Raw genomic sequence first — 18,000 nt, 5'->3', positions numbered from 1 at the left:
CTGCTTTTTTTCTAATTCTGGCCTCATTGATTTGATTAGTCCCAAAATCTCTTTAATTTATTATAATCAAAATCATTAATTTTGCAATTTATAATGTTCTCTATTTCTTTTTTGGTCATAAATTTTCACCTTTCCATTGATCCGATAGATAAAGCTAATATTTCTAATAAAATGTGGAAAAATAGTCATGATACTGGGCATCTTGGTTTTAATCCTGATCATATTGGAAATGCTCCTAGTTTGTCTCTATTATATATAATGCTTGCTGATGCTTTTGGGTAGATAATGTTCATTATTTTAAGTAAAACTACATTTATTCCTTTACTCTCTAATGATTTTACTAGGAATGGGTACTCTAGTATTCCATTTTTAAAGACTTTTTCACCATCTATTGAGATAATCGTATGACTTCTTTTAGTTTGCTAATTTTTTTCAATTACGTTGATTGTTTTTGTAATATTGTAACCATTCTTGCCTACCTAAATCCCAGCTGATCATGATCTGTTTTCCTAATAGCAACATGTAATCTCTTTGCTAAAATTTTATTTAAGATTTTTGCATCAATGTTCATTAGGGAGATTGGTCTATAATTTTCTTTGCCTATATTTGCTCTTTCTGGTTTATGTATTAGCACCATTGGTGGCACTACTTCTTGTCCTATTTTTTCAAATAGTTCATGTGGAATTGGAATTAATTCAACCTTGAATGTTGAGTTGAGTAGAATTCACTTATAAATTCATCTGGCCCTGTAGATTTTTCCTTAGGGAATTTATTGATGGTTTCTACAACTTCTCTTTTTCTGAAACTGGATTATTTTAGTATTTTATTTCCTCTTCTGTTTATCCAGTTAGCTTATAGGTTTGTCATTATTTATCAATTTCATTTAGATTGTCAAATTTATTATAATTGAGTTAAGTAAAACAGTGCCAAATTATTATTTTATCTTCCTGCTCATTCATGGTGAATTCATCTCTTTTCATTTTTGATACTAGCAATTTTGTTTTTCTTTCCTTTTTAAAAATCAGTTTAATTAAAGGTTTATTTAGTTTATTAATTTATTTTCATCAGTAACATCATTTTCAAACAGATGTCCACATTTCTAATTTTCTTCTTTTCCAAAACTCTTGACTTGTATGATAAGCCTTGGTAAAAAAAAACAAAAAAAAACAAAAAAAAAAACCCACTTATACTGCTATGTTCTGCTTTAGTTGACCAAGAGTCTCATAGTCTTTAGTAGTACTTTTTAAATTCTTCCTAGCATTATTGTTTTTCTATATGTGAATTAACAGAAAATACAGTAGACATCAGATTTGATAAATTTTGAGAGTTTTCCCATCATATTCTGAATGTATGCTCTGAGAAGACAATGTCCTTCTCTGTTGATATCAAATTCAGTCTGTTCCTAAGAGCTATAAGTAAACTCTTTACCCTCTATGGGCTCTTAATTTGCATTGTAAAAAATAATATATATATATATATTATATATAATATATATATAATATATATATATATATATATATATATATATATATATATATATATATATATATATAAAGTTTAGCTGAAGCTGAAGGATGACAGGGGAGATAAAAACAAGAGAAGAAATGAGTCAGAGTACATTAACACTATTACTTGCTAAACTTTCTCCCTTGGAGCCCTCAAACCAAAAAAGATACCTGAAAATTGAAAAATGAGGTTACATTAAAGGAAATGCTGATGCTGGCAAGAATTTGAACAATGCTGCCAAATGTGATGTGCCAAAATAGATTAGGCACAGAAAATTGAGAACCCTGGAGATGCCAGGTAACATATTAGATTTTTGAATAACTATGTACTTCCGATGACTATAGTTTGAAATACAAGATCTATGAAAATGGAAAATGAGTTTTAGAAGTAGATAAATAGCTGACTCAGTAGTCTTGAGCAAGTTATCTTTTCATCTAAAACTTATTGAATAATCTCTCTTTTCAAAAGTAATAGTGTAAACAACCTAAAATCTTTCCCTCATGCAAAGTTTTTGTTTGTCCCCCCCCAACATGGTAAAATTGTCATTAGTATGTGATTGACAGAGGAGCCTAAGATTCAAGTAGCTGCCACCTTCAGCTCAACTTTATAGTAGACTCTGATTATGCTGATGTGACTTTCTGATCATTTAAGGTTATCTGTTTACATGTAAACAGAGCACTTCAGACTTATCAATTTACCAAGATTACTCCCAAACCCTATGCTACCTTCAAATGGGCTTGCTTTTTGCTGTGTGTACTGAAAGTAAGTGCTACAGTATCCTTTTAAAATATCCTTTCTTTGGTATAGTTTAAAACTTCCTTTGGATAACTAATAAATGACCTAGGAGTAACTTATTTTGACCCAACATCAAAACATAGTAGAATACCAAGATTAAGTCAATTCTATCCCTAATATAATAGCAAACACTGTGGTTGTTCCTCATCATTTCTTGTAACAAAGCAGCTACATCTTTATCAAAGATTTTAATTCCTTCATCTTCACATCTACATTTTATTATTAGTTCCAAAAATAAATATTCCTTCTTCCTTCTTCCATTTGAATCACATCCTTCTGTCTCTCCTACTTCCAACACAGATCAGTCTTTCTGTATTTCTTACTTCCTTAGATCATATTTGATTATAATTTAACTTCATATTCATGAACCTACAATTTCATCCCTTTCTCCTCTTTTACTAATTAAGCCAAGAAAACAGTTTAGTTATTATAATAAAAATTAATAATTTGATGATATTACTTGTGAGAGTAAACTTTGAAATGAATTAGCTCATGATCTATCTTCACATTCCTCAAAAACTCAGAGTAATCTCCGAACCATGATAAGACATCAGAGCTAGTAAATTAGTATACATTAGTGTTATTTAAAAAAAGAACTTTTAAGTAAGGAAACAGTTACTTAAAAAAATCAAATAACATAATATATTTGTTATTATTTAGTCATTTTGCATCATATCCTACTCTTTTTATCCCCTTTTTGATGTTTACTGGCAAAGATCCTGGAGTGCTTTGCCATTTCCTCCTCCAATTCATCTTATAATTGAGGAAAATGTGCCAAATATGGTTAAATGGCCTATCCAGGATCACAGAACAACTAAAGGTCTTTGGAGACCAGCTTTGAAGTTAAGTCTTCCTGAATACAAGCCCAGCTGTACTGAGCCCAATCTAGAGTTCATAGGTTAACTAAGTTAAATCAAGTCTATTCTTACATGTGGTCTCCTGATTGTTGAGTTGTTTATAGAAGCCAAAAAAAATGTTGATGGTTTTGTTCTTGTTTTATATTCTAGTTACATAAATCTCCTATAAAACAAGGAGGCTTTATAAATGTTGAGTCTTTGCATAAAGGTATGATTGAGTTAGACTTTTTTTTGTTTTTGACATTTAAATTAATTTTTTAAAAGATTTTATTTTGAGTTTTACAATTTTTCCCCAATCTTGCTTCCCTCCTCCCACCCCACCCCCCCCAGAAGGCAGTCTGTTAGTCTTTACATTGTTTCCATGGTAATCAGTGCTCTATGTTGAATGTGATAAGAGAGAAATTATATCCTTAAGAAAGAAAAATAAAGTATAAGAGATTGCAAAATTACAAAATAGGATACCATTTACCTCCCTAAATTGAATGGAATTGTCTTTGAACTTTGTTCAAACTCCATAATTCTCTCTCTGGATACAGATGGTATTCTCCATTGCAGAGAGTCCAAAATTGTCCCTGATTGTTGCACTGATGGAATGAGCAAGTCTATCAAGGTTGATCATCACCCCCATGCTGCTGTTAGGGTGTACAATCTTTATCTGGTTCTGCTCATCTTGCTCAGCATCAGTTCATACAGATCCTTCCAGCATGAATTCCCATCCCTCCTGGTTTCTAATAGAACAATAGTGTTCTTTGACATACACATACCACAGTTTGTTAAGCCATTCCCCAATTGAAGGATATTTGCTTAATTTCTAATTCTTTGCTATCACAAACAGGGTTGCTTTGAGTATTTTTGTACAAGTGATATTTTTACCCTTTTTTCATAATCTCTTCAGATTATAGACTCAGTAGTGGTATTGCTGGATCAAAGGGTAAGCACATTTTTGTTGCCCTTTGGACATAATTCCAAATTGCTCTCCAGACATTTAAATTATTTTAAAGAAATCAGTATTTCATTCTAGTTCAAAAACTAGTAAATTCATGATTGTGTGTTGTACTATAAGTTATATATTATATCTTAGTCTTGCTATGATTTTAAATTTCAAGAAGGTTAACACTTATTCTAACTACTTTTCTACATTTACCTATTTAATATGTTCTTAACATCATTTTAGGGAGACCTTTTTAGATAGGTGTATTCCTGGACCTGTAATTCCATCACTATAGGGAATTTCTTCCATGAAAAATATAACATATAGACAACTAGACTGGAAATTCTAGTTTTAGATAGCTCCCTAAATGCATTGATAGATTAAATGATTTTCAAATAGTCACTCAAGGTATCCATAAAACATCCCCCTCCATGGTTCTTGCATATCCAACATCTTTAGCTAATGAAAATTGCTTAGTATCCCATAGTATGGTATCCATCATGTTTTACAAGACTAGAAATCTATGGACAGAAAATTTTTTAAAAAGTAAGACCTTTTGTGGTCATTCTTTAACTACATTCCATGGAATCTTGATATATAAAATTAGCATATTAAAATCAAATGTATCTAAAAATTCCTCTCAGTCCTAACATTCTATTGCTCATTGACATTTTAACTTCTTTTAAAAGATACCTATGAGGCCAGCTAGGTGACACAGTGGATAGAGCTCTGATCCTAGAGTCAGGAGGACCTGGGTTAAAATTTTATCGCGGATACTTAATATTTAGCTGCATTAACTTGGGCAAGCCTCTTAACTCCATTACCTTGAAAAAAATTAAAAAAATGATATCAATAGCTAAAATTCACATATTTTAAAAGTAATTTGAAAAGTATAGAGTTTAAAATAAAATTAGATAATTGAAATGACCATTAATATACACTACATCATTGGAAATGATTATAATATAAAAGGAATCAAAATATTTTTAAACAAAATTATTGGTACTACTCAATATGGTATAATGGAAAGATTCTGAGTCTGAAGTGAGAAGACATGGATTGAATTTCTACCTCTGGATCTTAATAATCTATGTAATCTTACAAAAGTAATTTCATGCTTCCTGGTCTATCACTGGATAGTAATGCTGTGTACTATATTAAGCACAAACACTACAGTCTTATTAAGTGAAAAGGATTTTAAGAATGGTGATGTACTATCAAAAAATATAGATATATAATGTGTATGTATACATATATATAAAGATACATATATAGATATACATTTATATACAATTATTTCAAAAAATGTTATAAAAATATTTCAGTTTGTTAGAAAAAATAATTCTTGATTTCTGAATTTATTTTAATAGGCTTAGATTAAGCAGAAATATTTACAAGGTAAACATGACTATACTGGCATATATAACCTATGAATATAAAACAAATGAAAATGTCATATCACATTCAAATAAGAATAGCTGTGTGTCTTATTTGCAAGCCTACATAATTTGTTTTTGTTATTTTTACTTTATACCTTATCTTTCTATTTATTACCAGCATGAAAATGAAGCAGTAGGGAAAACAATATCCTCTGATAAACCTTGTATTTATTAAAAAACATTTCCAGGATTTCAGTACTGCAGATAATAGTAATTGCTGCTTTTCAATATATGGTTTTATCCCTTTAAAGTATAGTTCTGGGGCAGCTAGGTGATGCAGTGGATAGAGTACCGGCCCTGGAGTCAGGAGTACCTGAGTTCAAATCCGGCCTCAGATACTTTCTAATTACCTAGCTGTGTGGCCTTGGGCAAAACACTTAACCCCATTGCCTTGCAAAAACCTAAAAAAAATATAGTTCCTCTTTGTAATAAAAATTGATGTACAAGAATCATCAACTTTTGTATAAAGTATTTCATACATGGGATAAAGCTATGGGGAAGTAATAGAAAGATCAATTTTGTTCAAACTAAAAAATTCATAAAATATCTTTGAATTCATCTATCAAATCGCATTCAGTTCTTTTATAAATGTTTTTGGCAGACATAAATAATTGTTGGGGATATAATTTTTATGGTTAGATTTTTGATAATGCAATAAAAATGTCTCTTATACCTAAATTAATCTATGGCTTCAGTGCTATGTCATTCAAATTACAAAGGCTCAATTGTTGTAGAACACCTTCAATTCTTTTATACCAGATTTATGATTAGCTTATATAACTCATCTTATAAAAATATTTTAAATAGATGTTCCATAATACTTAAGCAACAATTGTTCCATCTATAATTTCTTTTTTAAAAAGAGATTTTACTTATTTTGAATTTTAAAATTTTTCCCCTATTCTTTCTTACTTCCCCACACACCCCCCAAAAAGCAGACTGTTAATCTTTACATTGTTTCCATGGTATAAATTGATCTAAGTTGAATGTGATAAGAGAGAAATATTCTTTTTTTTTTTGAAAGACAATGGGGTCAAGTGGCTTGCCCAAGGTCCCACAGCTAGGTAATTATTAAGTGTTTGAGGCCAAATTTAAACTCAGGTACTACTGACTCCAGGGCCAGTGCTCTGTCCACTGCACCACCTAGTTGCCATATGAGAAATCAAAAGCTTAAGGAAAAAAAAGTAAAGATTAAGAGATAGCAAAATTACATAATAAGTTAACAGAATTTTTTCATAAATAGAAAGTAGCAGTCTTTGGTCTTTGTTCAAACTCCACAATTCTTTCTCTGGATACATATTATATTCTCCATAGCAGATTCCCCAAAATTGTGCCTGAATATTACACTGGTGGAATGACCAAGTCCACTAAGGTTGATTATCACACCCATGTTGCTCTTAGGGTATACAGTGTTCTTCTGGTTCTATTCATCTCACTCAGCATCAGTTCCTGCAAATGCTTCCAGGCTCCCCTGAATTCCCATCCCTCCTGGATACTAATAGAACAATAGTGTTCCAGCTCATACATATACCATAATTTATTAAGCATTTCCCCAGTTGAAGGACATTCATTTAATTTGCAATTCCTTGCTGCTACAAACAGGGCTGCTGTGAATATTTTTGTACAAGTGATGTTTTTATCCTTTTTCATAATCTCTTCAGGGAATAGACCTAGTAGTGGTATTGCTGGATCAAAGTGGATGCACATTTTTGTTGTCCTTTGGGCATAATCCCGAATTGCTCTGCAGAAAGGTTGGATGAGTTCACAGGGCCACCCTCAATGCATTAGTGTCCTGGATTTCCCACATCCCTTCCAACATTGATTATTGTCCTTTCTGGTCATATTGCCCAGTCCTAGAGGTGTGAGGAGGTACCTCAGAGATGCTTTTTCTTATATGACTATGGATTGCTTTGATTTCCTCATCTGTAATGTGTCTTTGCTTATCCTTTGACCATTTGTCAATTGGGGAATGGCTTGTTTTTTGGAAAATTTGACTCAGTTGTCTGTATATTTAAAAAAAGAGTCCTTTGTCAGAAACACTAGTTGTAAAAATCGTTTCCCAATTTACTACATTTCTTTTGATCTTGGTGGTTTACAGTGGTTTTGTCTGTGCAAAAGCTTTTTAATTTAATGTAATTGAAATCATCTTGTTTGTTTTTAGTGATGTTCTCCATCTCTTCCTTGGTCATAAACTGCTTCCCTTTCCATAAATCTGACAGGTAAACTACTCCTTCATCTTCTAGTTTGTTTATAATATTGTTTTAAATGTCTAAATCCTTTATCCATTTTGATCTTATCTTGGTATGTGGTGTGAGGTGTTGGTCTAATCTAAGTTTCTTTCATACTACCTTCCAATTTTGCCAACAGTTTTTATTGAAGAGAATGTTTTTATCCCAATAGCATGACTCTTTGGGTTTATCAAACAACAGATTACTATAATCATTTCCTGGTACTGCATACATTCTATTCCACTCATCCACCACTCTTTTTCTTAGCTAATACCAGACAGTTGTGATGACTGATGCTTTAAAATATAATGTTAGATCTTGTAGGGCAAAGTCACCTTCTTTTGCACTTTTGTTCATTGAATCCCTAGAAATTCCTGACTATTTTTTATCCGTATTAATTCACTTAAATTTTTTTTCTAATTCATTAAAGTATTTTTTTTTGGAATTTTTATCAGTAGGGCACTAAACAAGTAGCTTAATTTTGGTAGAATTATCATCTTAATTATATTAGCTCAATCTATCCATGAACAGATGATGTTTGCCCAGGTATTTAAATCTGATTTTATTTGTCTGAGAAGTGTTTTGTAATAGTTTTCAAAATGTTTCTCAGTCTGCATTAACAGGAAGACTCCCAGATATTTTATAATGTCTGAGGTTACTTTTGCATGGAATTTCTCTTTCTAGCTCTTTCTGTTGTATCTTGCCAGTCATATATAGATATGTTCAAGATTTATGAGGGTTTATTTTATTTCCTGAGACTTTACTAAAGTTGCTAATTATTTCTAGTAGCTTTTTAGAAGATTTTTTTGGATTTCCTAGGCATACACTTATGTCATCTGCAAAGAGTGAGAATTTTTTCTCTTCCTTCCCAATTCTAATTCCTTCAATTTCTTTTTCTTCTCTTATTGCTGTAGGAACATTTTTAATACAATATTGAATAGTGATAATGGGCATCCTTCTTTCACCCCTCATCTTATTGGGAATGTCTCTAGCATATCCATGTCGCATATAATGCTTGTTGATGATTTCAGATAGATACTTGTTATTATTCTAAGGAACAATCAATTTTTTCTTACACTCTAAAGTGATTTTAGTAGGAATGTGAGCTGTATTTTGTCAAGCTTTTTCAGCATCTATTGATGTGATCATATGATTTCTGATAGGTTTGTTATTGATATAATTAATTATGCTAACAGTTTTCCTAATATTGAACCAACCCTGAATTCCTGGGATAAATCCTATTGATCATAATGTATTATCCTAGTGATAACTTGTTGCAATTGTTTTGCTAAGATTTTATTTAAAATTTTGACATCTATATTCATTCAGGGAGATAGGTCTATAAATTTCTTTCTCTGTTTTAACTCTTCCTGGTTTAAGTACCAGCACCATGTTAGTGTCATAGAAAGAGTTAGGCAGAGTTCTGTCTTCATCTATTTTTCCAAAGAATTTATATAGAATTGGAACCAATTGTTCCTTAAATGTTTGATAGAATCCACTTGTGAATCCATCTGGCCCTGGTGATTTTTTTCTTACGGAGTTGACTGATGGCTTTTTGACTTTCTTTTTCTGAGAAACGGCTATTAAGTTATTAATTTCCTCTTCATTTATCCTGGGCAACTTATATTTTTGTAAATATTCATCAATTTAACTTAAGATTGTCAAATTTATTGGCATAGAGTTGGGCAAAATAATTCTGAATTATTACTTTAATTTCTTCCTCATTGGTGGTGAGTTCACCTTTTTCATTTATGATTCTAGCAATTTAGTTTTCTTCTTTCTTTTTTTTGATCAAATTGTCAAGGGGTCTACCAATTTTATTGTTTTTTTTTAATAAAACCAGGTCTTGGTTTTATTTATTAGTTCAATAGTTTTCTTGCTTTTGATTTTATTAATTTCTCCTTTAATTTTTAGACTTTCTAATTTGGTATTTAATTGGGGATTTTTAATGTGTTCTTTCTCTAATGTTTTTAGTTGCATATTTAATTCATCAATTTCTTCTTAAACTAATTTATTCATGTAAGCATTTAAAGCTATAATATATCCACTGACATCCTGCCTTGAGTGTATCCCATAGGTTTTGTTATGTTGTATCATTATTGTCATTATCTAGGATGAAATAATTAATTCTTTCTATAATTTCTTGCTTGATACACTCATTCTTTAAAATGAAGTTATTTAGTGTCCAATTAGTTCTGGGACTATGTCTCCCTGGCCCAGGATTTCATATGATTTTTATTGCATTATGATCTGAGAAAGATGTATTCACTATTTATGCCTTTCTACAATTGATCATTAGGTTTTTATGTACTAATACATTATCAATTTTTGTGTAAGTGCTATGTACTGCAGAAAAAAGTGTATTCCTTTTCATCCCCATTTAGTTCCCTCCATAGGTCTAACATATCTAGGTTTTCTAGCAATATATTTACCTACTTCCCTTCCCTTCTTGTTTATTTTATGATTTAATTTATCTAAATCTGAGAGCGGGAGGTTGATGTCTCCCATTAGTAGAGTTTTGCTGTCTATGTCTTCCTGTAGCTTTTTCAACTTCTCCTCTGAGAATTTGAATGCTGTCCCATTGGGTACATACATAGGTAGTAATGAAATTACTTTATTGTCTATGGTATCTTTTAGGATATAGTTTCCTTCTTTATCTCTTTTAATGCTATCCATTTTTGCAGCTGTTTTGTCTGAGATAAGGATTCTCCCTCTGCTTTTTTCACTCCAGTTGAAGCAAAATATATTTTGCTCCAACCTTTTACTTTTACTCCATATGTATCCATCTGCTTTAAATGAGTTTCTTGGAAGTAGCATATTGTAGGATTCTGGTTTTTAATCCACTCTGCTATCAGCTTACATTTTAAAGGAGAGTCCCTCCCATTCCCATTCAAAATTATAGTTACTAACTCTTTATTGCCCTCCATAATATCTTCCTTCTGTTTGTAATTTTTCCCCATTTTCCTTTTATTCACATTCCCCAGTGTTTTGTTTCTGAATGCCACCATCTTCAGCATATTTGCCCTCTTAAATGGACACCCTCCCCCTTTTTTCCCCTTTCCCTCTTCCCTTTCTTCTCTTCCTTCTGTTAGTTCCCTTTTTTTTCTCCCCCTCCCTGGACCCCCTCCCCTTTCCCCATTTTAATGCTAGAAAGGCAAGATAAATTTCTTAACTTGATTAAGTGTGTCTCGATTAACTTTAAGCTAAGTCTGATGAAATGAAGATTCAGGTGGTTCTCACCTCCTCCCTTCCTCCCCTCATTTGCAATAGGTCTTTTCTACCTCTTGATGTAATGAGATTTACCCCATTCAGTCACCCTTCAACCTCCCTTCTCCTTACTCCCTTCCCTTTTAAGGAGGTATTGTTTTTATTACATTCTATCTGAGTCACAGAATAGTTATGTGTGTCCATTACTTCTGGCTATATATATTCTCTCTAATAGAGTTACAGTTCTCAAGAGTTATGAGACTCTACCAAGTGGGTATGCAGACTGTTTCATCTTATTGTATAGCAGTTTTTTTTTTACCTATTCATGTCTTTTGAGCCTCCTGTTTGATGTCCAAATTTTCTGTTTAGCTCTGCTGTTTTCATTATGAAATCTTGGAAGTTTCCCCTTCCCTTAAATGTCCATCTTTTTTTTCCTGGAAGAGAAGGCTCAGCTTTGTTGGGTAGTGAAGTCTTGGTTGCATTCCAATCTCCCTTGCTCTTTGGAATACCTCATTCCAGGACCTTTGATCCCTTAATGTTGATGTGGCCAGGTCCTGTGTAATCCTTACTGTGACTCCTTGGTATTTAGTTTTTTCTTTCAGTCTGTTTGCAGGATTTTTTCTTTTATCTGAAAGTCCTGGAATTTAGCCACAACATTCCTTGGTGTTTTCATTTTGGATCTCTTTCCAGAGGGGATCAATGTATTTTTTCAATAGCTATTTTGCCCTCTGGTTCCATGATATCAGGGCAATGGTCCATCACTAAATCCTGTAACATTAAATCCAGGCTTTTTTTTCACTTCAATGTTCTCAGGAGGGGCAATAATTCTCAGATTCTCTCTTCTCAACCAGTCCTCAAGGTCAATAGTTTTGCTGATGAGGTATTTTACATTTTTTTCCTATTTTATCCAGTCTTTTGGTTTTGTTTAACACAATCTTGCTTTTTTCATCAAGTCATTAGTTTCTGCCAATTCCATTCTTTTTTAAGAGGAGAAGATTTTTCTTTTGTAACTCCTTTTCCAGTTGGTCCATTCTCTTTTTTGAAGGACTTTTCTATTTGCCCAAATGTGGTTTTGAGAGAATCATTTTCTTTTTGCATTTGTCCAGTTGAAGATCTGAGAGAGTTATTCTCATTTTGTATTTTTTCAGCTGTTTTTTCCCAAGGATTTGTTTTCTTGTTTCAAGATGTTAATTTTTTCTTGAGTTTCTTTTCTCAGTTTTTCCAATTGATTTTTAAACTCCTTCCTGAATTCTTCAAGGAACTTTTTCTCAGCTGGAGACCAATTCATATTCTCCTCAGCAGTGCTAGATCTCTCTGGGTTAGGATCTGTGTTTTCTAAGTATTTCTCTATGGCTCCCCTTTTTCTCAGGCCTTTTTTCATCTTGTGTTGGGGTGGGGGAGCTGTCTCTCAGAGGTTTGGTTTTTAGGATCCTAGAGGCTTTGTTCACTTGGCTTGGTAGTTCCAAGGGTCAGCCAGTAAGGGGTGCTGATTGCTTTCTCTAGAGTGTTTGAGGTCCTCAGCATTAGGGTCTGACTTGACCTTGAAAACTGGGCTGGGCCCTGGGCCAGGCAGTTAATCTCTTTCTGCTGAGTGAGCTCTGTAGCCCTGAGGGGGTGGGGGTGGGGGCTGTTCATTGCTTGTTCTGAGCAAAGGGTTCTACCCAAAGTATGGAGTTCAGGTTCCTGGCCCAGCTGGTTCTTCTCCAGGCATGCTATGAGCCTCTGTGCTGGAATTCATCCTCCAGTAGCTCTTCTCCCCCTGGCCAAAGATCTGCAACTAAAGCTGGATCTCACACCTGCTACCACTCACTGAAGTCTCCATGGCTGAGACTGACCCTCTGGCCTCCCCCAGCTGTCATGCCCAGTGCTAATCTTCTGCTCTTGTCTCCTGGTTCCCCCATGATCCCCTGGGAAAAACCTTCTTGGTAGATGATTTTCTCCTATCTTCTCTTTCTCGGTTTTGTTGATTGAATTTCTATTAAGAGGTTCCTCTCATCTTATTTCTGAGGGGAAAGAAAGAGCACTATCACAGTGTCTGCATTCTCTTTGCCATCTTGATCAGAAGTGGTCAATTCTATTTTTGAAGGAGTTTTCCATTTGCCCAAGTGTAGTTTTGAGAGAATTATTTTCTTTTTGCATTTGCCCAATTGAGCATTTGATAGAATTGTTCACATTTTGTAATTGTCCAATTGTATTTTACAAGAATTTGTTTACTTGTTGTGAGATTTTAATTTTCTCCTGCAACATGTTAATTTTCTTTTGAGTTTCTTTTCCCAGTTTTTCCAATTGATTATTAAACTCCTTCCTGCTTCCTTCAAGAAAGTCTTTTTGGGCTGGAGACCAATTCATATTCTCCTCAGAAGTGCTAGATCTCTCTGGGTGAGAATCTATTTTTTATAAGTATTTCTCCATGGGTCCCCCTTTTCACTGACCTTTCTTCATTTTCCTAGAATGTGTGTTTGGGAGAGTGGCTGAATCTCAGAAGTTTGCTTTTGAAAACACTAGAGGCTTTAATTTACTTGCCTTAGTAATTCCAAGGGCTAGCAAGTAGGGGATGCTGGTTGCTTTCTCTGGAGTTTTTGAGGGCATCAGCAGCAGAGTCTGAGTTGACCTTGAACAACGGGCTGGACCCTGGAGGAAGGAGCTAATCTCCCTTTGAACTGACTGAACTTTGTTGCCCATGCCAGAGCCTGGGGAGTGGGAGTGGGGGTGGTGGTTTACCTTTCATTCTGTGATTAGTGCTTAGCAAAAAGTAGGGCACTTAGGCTCCCAGCCCAGGCTCAATTTCCAGGCTTGCTTTGTAGCTTTAGTCAAGCTTACCAGAGCTTCTCTCCCCCAGACATTGGTCCTAGGACAGGCTACTCACCAAGGCCTCTGGAGCTAAGGCCAGTCCTCTAGCTTCCCCCTGCTGCTGTCCCTGTACTGGCCTCTGCTCTCTGCTCCTGGTTCATCCAAGGTCCCCTGAGGCAGACTTTGTTGTTAGGTGTTCTCTTAGCTTCTCTTTCTGGGTTTTGTCAATTTAATTTCTATTAAGAGGCTTCTTTCATGTTATTTTTGATGGGGAACCAGAGCACTTAGAACAGTGCCTGTCTTCTCTCCATCATCTTGACCCTCCCATCTTTTATTTCATTCAATACCTTTAACCATATATTACCTCCTGTGGTTCTTGGACTACCTCACGTGAAATTTCAAATTTTTGAGTATGCTATTCCCTTTTCCACTTTGTAAATTGTATCTTTTATGCCTTATTCTGTTCTATAGTTATAATCCCAGACATAATTCTTTACCCATCAAGGGTTGATGACCCATATGAGTTCAGATTTATCTTTTTGCATTAATATTTTTGGTCTATTTATTACTCAAACTTTAATCAATTTTGTGTACAAACCATGTGTTTTACTGTGGACAATGAATACTTTTTTCTGTGATTAAAAGTTCCCCTTCCCTTTCTTTCTGTCTCCCTCTCCTTTCTCATTTTCACTCTTTCCTTTCAACTAACCTTCTAGTTTGATTGGAAATATCGTTCTATGATAATGAATCAGAACTGAGAGCAGTATAGGATATCCCAAAACTCTTAGGTACCATTGCAAGCCTATTAATGGTTTTTGTACCAATACTTTTTAGGAAACTCTATAAAAGAGTAATATTCTCCTTTTCACAGCTTCCTAATATATCTGTTATCTCAAATGCATGGCTTTTAAAAACAACACACTCATTTTACATAGGATAAGTTCAAATAATAAATAAATATTTTTTTCTTTTTTCTCATTTATTTACTTATTCTTATTTTGTACAAATAATGTTTTTATACATTACTAAAATATTCTTTTCTTAAGAGTAAATATAAACCCCCTCCCCCCCCTAAATAGACCCATATGGGCGATAAAGTAAAGGGGAGAAAAAAAATTAAAAGAAAAGGAAAAATAATAATAATTATAGGCATGGCCAGGTGGCGCAGTAGACAGGGCACTGGCCCTGGAGCCAGGAGCACTCAAGCCCAAATCCGGCCCCAGACACCCAACAATCACCCAGCTGTATGACCCTGTATAAGTCACCCCAACCCCATTGCCCTGCATAAACCAAAAAAGAAAGACCCAAAATTAAATAAAATAGTAATAATAATAATAATAATAATAATATTAATAATAATAATAGTAAGGGCAGCCAAGTGGTGGACAGAGTACTGGTCCTTTGAGCAGGAGCAACCGATCCAAATCTGGCCTCAGACACCCAAAAATCATGCAGCTGTGCAGACCTAGGCAGGCCACCCAGCCCAATTTGCCCTGCAACCCCCCCCCAAAAAAATAATAATAAAACTGTGTTTCAGTCTGTGTTCCAACACTACAAGCTCTGTCGCGGGGTGGATCACATTCTTTATGGTAAGTCCATCAAAAAAGTTACTTCCATATTTTTCCACTGTTTCCATTGCTGATGGCAACTCCCTCCATGTATTACATTTTCTCTCTTCTTTCACTCTGTCTCTGCTGTAGGGTAACTGAATTGCTGAGCAGTCACATCCCACCCTGAGGACAAGAAGCCACGAGCCCACATACCACCCCTTAGACCCATCATCCACTCAGCCCTATGGTCCAGGACAGGCCATCCAATACCAGCCCGTTGCAAGAAGTAAAAAAGAAAATGTGTTATATCTAAATACTCTCCCCCCATGGTCCATTCTCTCCTCCATCACTCACATTCCCCCGTCCCACTTTCCCCTTTCTCTCCTTCTTACTACAGATGTCCATAGCCCATTGAGTATATATATGCTATTTCCTCTCCTAGGCACTTCTGATGAGAGTGAAGATTCCCTCATTCCCCTTGGCTCCCCCTCTTCTATATCATTGCAATAGCTCATTGTAAAAGAAAAATTTTATTATATGAGATATCTTAGCCTATTTGTCCTCTTCTTTTTCTTTCTCCCATTATATTTCTCTATTATTTATTGACTCCATTTTTGCACCACATTATATCTTCAAATTCAGCTTTCTCCTGTGCTTCATCCTTCTACCTGATCTATTAAATGAGAGGGTTCTTATGACTATTATCCGTATTGCTTTTTTATACAGGCACATATGTAGTTCATCATTGAGTCCCTCATATTTTCCCCTTCTCTTCCACTCTCTATGTTTCACCTGAGTCCTGTATTTTATGATCAAAACTGCTGTTCAGTTCTGGCCATTCCAACAGGAACATTTGAAATTGCCCTGGTTCATTGAAAGTCCATCTTTTTCCCTGGAAGAGGACGTTCAGTTGTGCTAGGTAGTTGATTCTCAGTTGTAATCCAAGCTCTTTTGCCTCCTGGAATATTATATTCCAAGCCCTATGAGCTTTTAATGTAGTTGCTGCTGAGTCCTGTGTGATCCTAACTGCAGCTCCACGATATTTGAATTGTGTCTTTCTGGCTGCTTGTAATATTTTGTCTTTGACTTGAGAATTCTGGAACTTGGCTATAATATTCCTGGGGGGTGGTTTTATTGGATCTCTTTCTTGAGAAGATCTGTGAATTCTCTCAATTTCTATTTTGCACTCTTCTTCTACCATATCAGGACAATTTTCCTGTAGTGATTCTTTGAAATATGATGTCAAGGCTCTTCCTGGTCATGACTTTCAGGTATTCCAATAATTTTTAAATTATCTTTCCTAAATCTGTTTTCCATATCAGTTGTTTTTTCAATGAGATATTTCACATTTTCTTCTAATTTTTAGTTCTTTTCATTTTGAAGAATTACATCCTGCTTTCTCGTAAAATCAGCAACCTCCCTCAGTTCCATTGTTTTTTTAAGGATTTATTTTCCTTAGAGAGCTTTGTTATCTCCTTTTCCATCTGGCCAATTTTGCTTTTTAAAGCATTCTTCTCCTCAATAACTTTTTGAACTGTTTTATCCATTTGACCTAAGCTGGTTTTTAGCATGTTATTTTCTTCAACATTTTTTGGATCTCCTTGACTAAGCTGCTGACTTCTTTTTCAGGTTTTTCTTGCATCTCTCTCATTTCTTTTCCCAATTTTTCTTCTATCTCCCTCACTTGATTTTCAAAGTCTTTTTTGAGCACTGTCATAGACTGAGCCCACTTTTTGTTTTTCTTAGAGTCTTTAGATGCAGGAGCTTGTACTTCCTCACCTTCAGATTGAGTGTTTTGATCCTTCTTGGGATCATAGGCAAAGTATTTCTCAATGGTGTTCCTTCTTTTCTCTGCTTACTCATTTCTCCAGCCTGTGCCTGGTTTTGGAGTGATTCCTGTGCTTTTGAGTGTATTAGGCTCTGTCTTCCCTCCTGGTCTGTGAATGAACATAAGTGCCACCCCTCTGCCATGGGGCTGAGGTGGGGGGGCCTGCTGTTCTATGGGGGGCTTAGACTGCAATCAGAATCTGAATGTGGTCAGAACCCCCGAGTCCTGTTCCAGAGACAGAGGACAGAGCTCAGCAGTCTCTCTCCACTCCCCTCCCTAGGCTTTGCACTCATGCCCCGGGGGCTCCTGCTTACTGTATTCTGCTTCTGGTTTCTGGATCTGGGTTGCCAGGACCATGCTGCTCGCTGTGTGCCATGAGGGCTGGGCTTCACATGCTCACTCTGACAGATGTACCCCCGCTGATCTCCCAAGTTGTGCCTCATACCCTGGGGTGTAGTTCAGGAAACTGCCCCCTTTGCCATGAGCCTGGGCTTCCAGCACCCTGGGGCTGCCTCTGGGAAGCTGAAGTTCCTTTGCTTTGACGGGCCACCCCTCTGAGTGGGCCACCCCTCTGTCCCCGTGGAGCGAGCCTTTCCTGAGCCTTTCCATTCTTTTCCAGGTTACCTTGGGTTGGAGAACTGCCTCACTGGATCCCTCTGTGGATTCTGTCTTTTGAAAATTTAGAGTCCTTAGTTTATAAGTTTTGAGCAAGAGCACCTAAGAGATGGTCCTCTATTGTGGCCATCTAAATATTGTTAATTATATCAATTTCAATTCAATAAGCCTTTAAATTAGGCAAATGTTACTAAACTGGACAATGAGAATTATAAAACAACAAACAATTCCTTATATTTTGATGAGGGAAGTTC

Source organism: Macrotis lagotis, chromosome 5 (assembly GCF_037893015.1).
Source record: "Macrotis lagotis isolate mMagLag1 chromosome 5, bilby.v1.9.chrom.fasta, whole genome shotgun sequence".
NCBI lineage: Eukaryota > Metazoa > Chordata > Mammalia > Peramelemorphia > Peramelidae > Macrotis > Macrotis lagotis.
The sequence above is the reverse complement of the archived record's forward strand: the minus strand, read 5'-3'. Positions refer to the sequence as shown.